The sequence below is a fragment of the Pteropus vampyrus genome, unplaced genomic scaffold (assembly GCF_000151845.1).
Source record: "Pteropus vampyrus isolate Shadow unplaced genomic scaffold, Pvam_2.0 Scaffold4, whole genome shotgun sequence".
Lineage (NCBI taxonomy): Eukaryota > Metazoa > Chordata > Mammalia > Chiroptera > Pteropodidae > Pteropus > Pteropus vampyrus.
The window spans coordinates 20,017,777-20,023,666 of record NW_011888785.1 but is presented as its reverse complement, the minus strand read 5'-3'; the positions used below and the strand labels follow the sequence as shown (position 1 = coordinate 20,023,666).

The 5,890-nt window shown below is 35.9% G+C and overlaps 1 protein-coding gene and 1 pseudogene across 1 annotated transcript in view; one reads left to right on the top strand and one right to left on the bottom strand.

Moving 5' to 3' along the window:
* KIAA1324L (KIAA1324 like) overlaps window positions 1-5,890 on the bottom strand; it is a 235,517-nt gene that overhangs the window by 88,179 nt on the left and 141,448 nt on the right. The window lies entirely within an intron of this gene.
* Window positions 1,602-1,720, top strand: LOC111742984 (annotated as a pseudogene).

The window sequence follows — 5,890 nt, the reverse complement described above, 5'->3', positions numbered from 1 at the left end:
ACAAAAGATATTTACCACTTCATAACACAGAACTTCCTATGACAGGGTAGGCAGAGTCAATCTACCTCTTAATGGATTCTTGGGTGGGAAGATCTTTGTGTGTGTGTGTGTGTGTGTGTGCGTGCGCGCACTCACACGCACACGCACACCTAATCCAAATTAAAACTGTAAAACGGTCTGTAAAAGTCCAACTTCCAAAAGTGGAAAAAACCAAATCTTTGAAAATCTACTTGTTATGACTAATTACATATGGTTGCAAGCTTATCTGTATATATATAAACTACACATTTTTCTATAGGAAATCAAGCTGAATGTGAAAAGATATCTTTACTTCTGTAAATTTGAGCAACTACTTACTATTTAATAAGCACCAGGAGAAACTGCATCAAAAGTTTCAGAAATGTATTAAATATATCCTGTGACACATCAATTCTACTTCCACTTTTAGGAACATAACCCAAGAAATCAGAATAGGTTCGTATCATAACATTATTTAAAATAGTAAAAACTTAAAAACAATCTAAATGTGCAACAATAAAAGACTGGTTAATAAACTATTGTGTACTCATGATGATATTTTATATAGTCTGTTCTAAAATGATACCAATGCTATATTTGATGACAAAATATTTATGACATATTTAAGTAATATAAAGGTTATGAAACAATATGTCTGAACTCTTTAAGTGTATAAGGTGGGTGCAGTGTGTAATCAATACACGTAAACATGACTATAGGTGTGTGTAATAAAGGACTGAGAGTAGTGAACTGAGTGTTGAATATAGAGAATTTTATTTTCTCTTTCACGATTTTATATTTTCTATAGTTAAAATGTTTTACTTCCCCTAAGTTCAGGTAGTTGCTTTGCCAAGACCTAAAAAAAAGAAAGTGTTCATATTTCTCCTGACTTCAGAATAAAGTACCTTGTGGGACTTATCACTGAAGGACTTCCATTATCAATGCATTAGTACCTCAGTCTAATTAGTTTCTCTGAAGGGTGTCAATCATCTTGCAAGGCTTTCAGCGTAAAGGTCACAAGACATCTCTGGGTCAGAAAAGACCCAGAGCTTAAGTACTGTGGGAACAGGCAGATAAAAGCCTTCTTCTGCCACAAAGTGATGAAAAAACTGGGACTAATCAAATGGGAGAAAGAGAACAAGGAAGTGAAGAAGCTATGACAGAACACTTTGCTGACTTCATAATTTGGCTCAGGAAAGAGAATCCAGCTAAGCCGCTGGCAGAGTCTACACAGAAAAGATTTATAAAATACAATTTAGAGTCAAAAGCTAATAATCATCAATGCTTCCACTTGAAATAGAGCTTTACTTGTAAAGAGTGTCTACAGTAATAGCATAGGTGATAAGTGGCTCTGAAAATTTTGACATGCAAATCATGTTTTTGCCTGCAAATTTTGTGAGCTAAATAAAAATAGGCTAGTTATTTAAGTTCTTTAACACTGAACGGACCATATAAGAATCTCTCAAATTAACAGAATTTTTTTAAATAGTATAATCCTAATAACATCTATCGTCATAACTACACTCACAGAAAACAACTTAAAATATCTATTAGAAGATTTTCTTTTTATTCAGAAAGAACAAGTCTTTGGCCATTCTACCCTGAACAAGCCTGATTCTGTCTGATCTCGGAAGCTAAGCAGAGTCGGGCCTGGTTAGTACTTGGGTGGGAGACCACCTAGGAAGACCAGGTGCTGTAGTTGTAAAAAATAAAAAAAATAAGGAATTATAAACTGACAAGGTCCTTGCAATCTGTGAGGTCAACCAAGGGTTGCCTCACCTAAAAGACAAAAAAATAAAAAAATTTAAAAAACTAAAAGAAAGAATAGATACATGTTGTTCTTGTCTAGCTTGCATCTTTTTTCACTTCTTCCGGTAACAGCTTGCTTCTTGCCCTCATTACCCTTTGGAGAACTTTCTAGGATGCCATGCAGTTCTGATTGGGCAGTCAATCACAGGATGCCAGGCCTTAATATGGACATGTCACCTGGCCAATTTCAGTAAACTACTCACTGGTGCCAGCCAAGATGGAGCCTCCCTTTCCCACACAGCACAAAATACAAAAAGCAAGACTCTGCAGAATAAATAACAGCAGGTGAACTGGGGTAGAAAGTTAAAACTTGAATAACAATGGTAGTGAATTTGCTGTTTATTTTCTTCCTTTATCGCCTGGCTTTGAGTTGAAAGTGTGCCAAATCAGGAAACTGTCCTGCAAAAACTCCAAGATAATCTCATCTTTCTGGCCAAAGGACCAAGAAAAGCCCTCCCTGTTAGCTGGATAATGGTGAAGGGGAAACCAAGTGCTTCTCTTTTTTTCTCCTTTTCCTTCCAGCCCTGCCCCAAGTCCAGCGCTGGTTGTACAACTGCACCGATGGCACCACAGCGATGTAAGCACCTGACACCCCAAGAGAAAACCTGTCTCTCCGGACAAAGGAACTGGAACAAGGGTCCCTGCTGTGCAGAGTTCTGGAGAAATCCTTTTTATTCTTTTTCTCCCTTCTTTCTCTTGTCACCTCACCCCAGGTAAAACTGCCAAAAACCACATAGGCTAAAACTATGCAGTAATCCATCTTTCTGACCAAAGGAAATATAAAAAGGAGTCCCTGAGAAAATATCCCAGAGTGATGGAGAAGGGAAACTAGCTCTGATATGAACCAATGCGAGCCCCAGGCTCACCCTTGAGCTGGGAATGTGTGGAATAGAATTAAAAATTCAAAGCACAGTCAGGGGGAACTTGACTACAGTAGAAACCACCACCCTGACTAAGCCCTGAATGGCTCAAGCAAAGGGCAGAGGACTCCTCCCATCCCCAACAAACAATAGCAAAAGTTCTCAAAACTGAATTAACACTAGAACCATCAGATCTATAGTCTAAACCTAACCAGGTCAACTGCCTACTAAAATAAACAAAAACTCTACAGAGGATTTAAAAAGAACCAGTCTCACAACATAATATTTTAAAATTGAGATGTAACTGACATACAACATTATACCTGTTTCAGGTACACAATATAATGATTCACTATTTGTATATATTGTGAAATTATTACCACAATAAATCAGGTTAACATCCATCATCATACAAACACAGACATAAATTTTTTTCTTTCAATGAGCACTTTTAATATCTACTCACTTAGCAACTTTCAAATATACAATACAGTATTATTAACTATATTCACTATGTTGTACATTACATCCCCATGATTTATTTATTTTATAACTGGAAGTTTGTACCTTTTGACACCCTTCACCCATTTACCCAACCCCCACCCTCCGCCTCTGACAATCATCAATCTGTTCTGTGTACTATAAGCTCAATGACACAATGTTTTAAATGTCCAGAATACAATCCAAATTATTTGATATACGGAAAAAAAAAAAAAAAAACAGGAAAATCTAACCAATACTCAAGAGAAAGACAATCACCTATGATAATCTCAAAATGCACAGATACTAAAATTACCAAAGAATTTGTTTGTAGCTATTTTAACCATCCCCAATGAAGTAAAAATGCCCAAAGTCCTGAGGTCCCCAGGGCTGTCCCATATTTCAACCAATTCTTTGAACTATGCCAGAAATACATCTAATAAACACTCTGCTTTTGAGCTTAAACTGATCTGAGCTGGGTTGCTGTCACCTGCAACCTAAGGTGCTGACAAACAGTTGAGATACGGAGTAATTCTATAAAACCAATTCATATACATGTATGTCTGAAATCCCAGATTAGGTAGATGATTGTGATGGTGACAACAGCTGCTACTCATTATTGATTAACATATTCCAGTACTTGTGCTAAGTTCTTTACAAATATCTCAATGCTGCCCACCACCTTATAAGGTAGAGTTTTCCTAGATAAGGAAACTGACAAAGATCTAAATAATCTCCAACGTCAAACAGCTGACCTATAGAACTAGGATGAGGGACTAAGTCTGCCTAACTCCAAAGCATGTCATCATGACCATTACACTTCCCTTGTTAGATCCTGAGAAGTAATGATAAATCTGAAAAACTTATAAGCAGAAATCAGAATAAAAACTGATGCCTCCCCACCCATCTCCAAACTTCACAGAAAGAAAAATTGGCCAGTAATAATTCATTTTACTCAGCCCCTCCCTGTGCTCTCAACAGCATCACACCATCCCACATTCTGGTGAATCAATGGCCTCAAAGTAAATTTAAAAATAATTCTTCATAAGTTACTTGCTCTAAAATAGCTTTATTTTCCATCATAAACCTAAAAATTATTAAGCTTTGTTAATTTTCCTCATATGTTGGCTTTAAAACAATATTTAATGTTTTGTTTTCTGATTACAAAGCAATACATATTCAGTGTGAAAAGTTTAGAAAACACAGAAACATACAAAGAAAATAAATACCTGCTATGTTCCCATCAACCAGAAATAACCACTGTTAGATGCCAGTCATATTTCTAAGAATATTTATTTTTAAAACTGGGACATCATTCATATTATCAAGTTTTTATTATGTAAGTAATAAAGAGTTGCTCTAGAGAGATGAGAAAATACAGATAAAGATGACTTTCTACAGCTTCCTCTTGATTCGTATTTTTAAAGGCAATATGCAACAGTCACTTCTAACGAAAAAACAAAACAAACATTGCTGTCTTCACAAAATATAATACACTTCTCTGTACCTAGGAATGAATTAAGACAAAAAATAAAAGGCAGACAGGTTCAAAATTATAAAGCCTGTATGCTTTACTCTTTCCCCCAATACTTATTATGGGCATCTTAGTGGGAAAAATAAATATCTTCTCAGTGCTCTCTCACACTTTTCTCTATGATACAGCTCAGAAATGCTAAACAGACAGGTTATTCGAAGTCAAAGAAAGAGACTGAGATGAACTTGATTCTAGTCCCAGCACCATTATTTTTTCAGGTGCCTTAGGAAAGCCACCTGACATGTCTGAGCCTCAATTTTCTTGTCTATCAGTACTAAAATTGTAGAATCTTCCCCTCTTACCCTATAGGACTATAAGAATAAGTTAACTGAAATCATTATACAGATATGAGATGATCATTTGTATAAGAGATATAGTAATTTTTAGGTTTGTTTGCCAGGAAACTTAATGAATTATTATATTTCAGGCACATACTATACTAGGCACTAGTAATAAGGACTGTAACCTCTTTTGCTCATTGCAATTTACAGAAATATTTCACATATAGTTTCTGATTTGATCCTCATGGCAACAACATGAGGGACGTAGCACTTCATTTCTTCAATTCTAAGACGCAGACTTGAAGATTTCTAAAATCCATTCCAAAGAAACTTGTCTCTAGCTACACAGAATGACATAACTGCCACAGCTTGTGCCTATGCAAACTTAACAACAGGTCAACTATTCATTCATTTAATTATCAGTTGAGTTATCTGTATCCCAAGAGTTGAATTTTAGCTTTATTTGTTGCTTACAACATCTGGAGGGGCGGGGACTTATACAATGATGTGGCACAGAAACCAAAAGTGAATGTGTGTAAAAGGCCCCTCTCCCACAAGCAGTAATGCAATTAGAGGGGTAGAAGTTGCTGATTCCCTAAGAACAGACCACCGAAGTTTAAAAGCTAGAACAGAACAACTTCATGCATCTTTAAGGGCTGTCACTGAGATACTATTTGCCAAACACTTCTTAATAACTCCGAAGAGATAGTGTTTAATTACAAGCAACAAAATCAGGAATGTAACCTAGTAGATAAGTAGAGATATTTATAAAACAAGGCTCAAATCATTTACATTAGGAAATACAAATTTAAAAAAAAAATAGGAAGCATGAGGCCACAGTCTAGCCTTAACTATGCGACATTCTAAGACTAAGTGATTAAGAATATATAGTTGACCTATGAAAAACA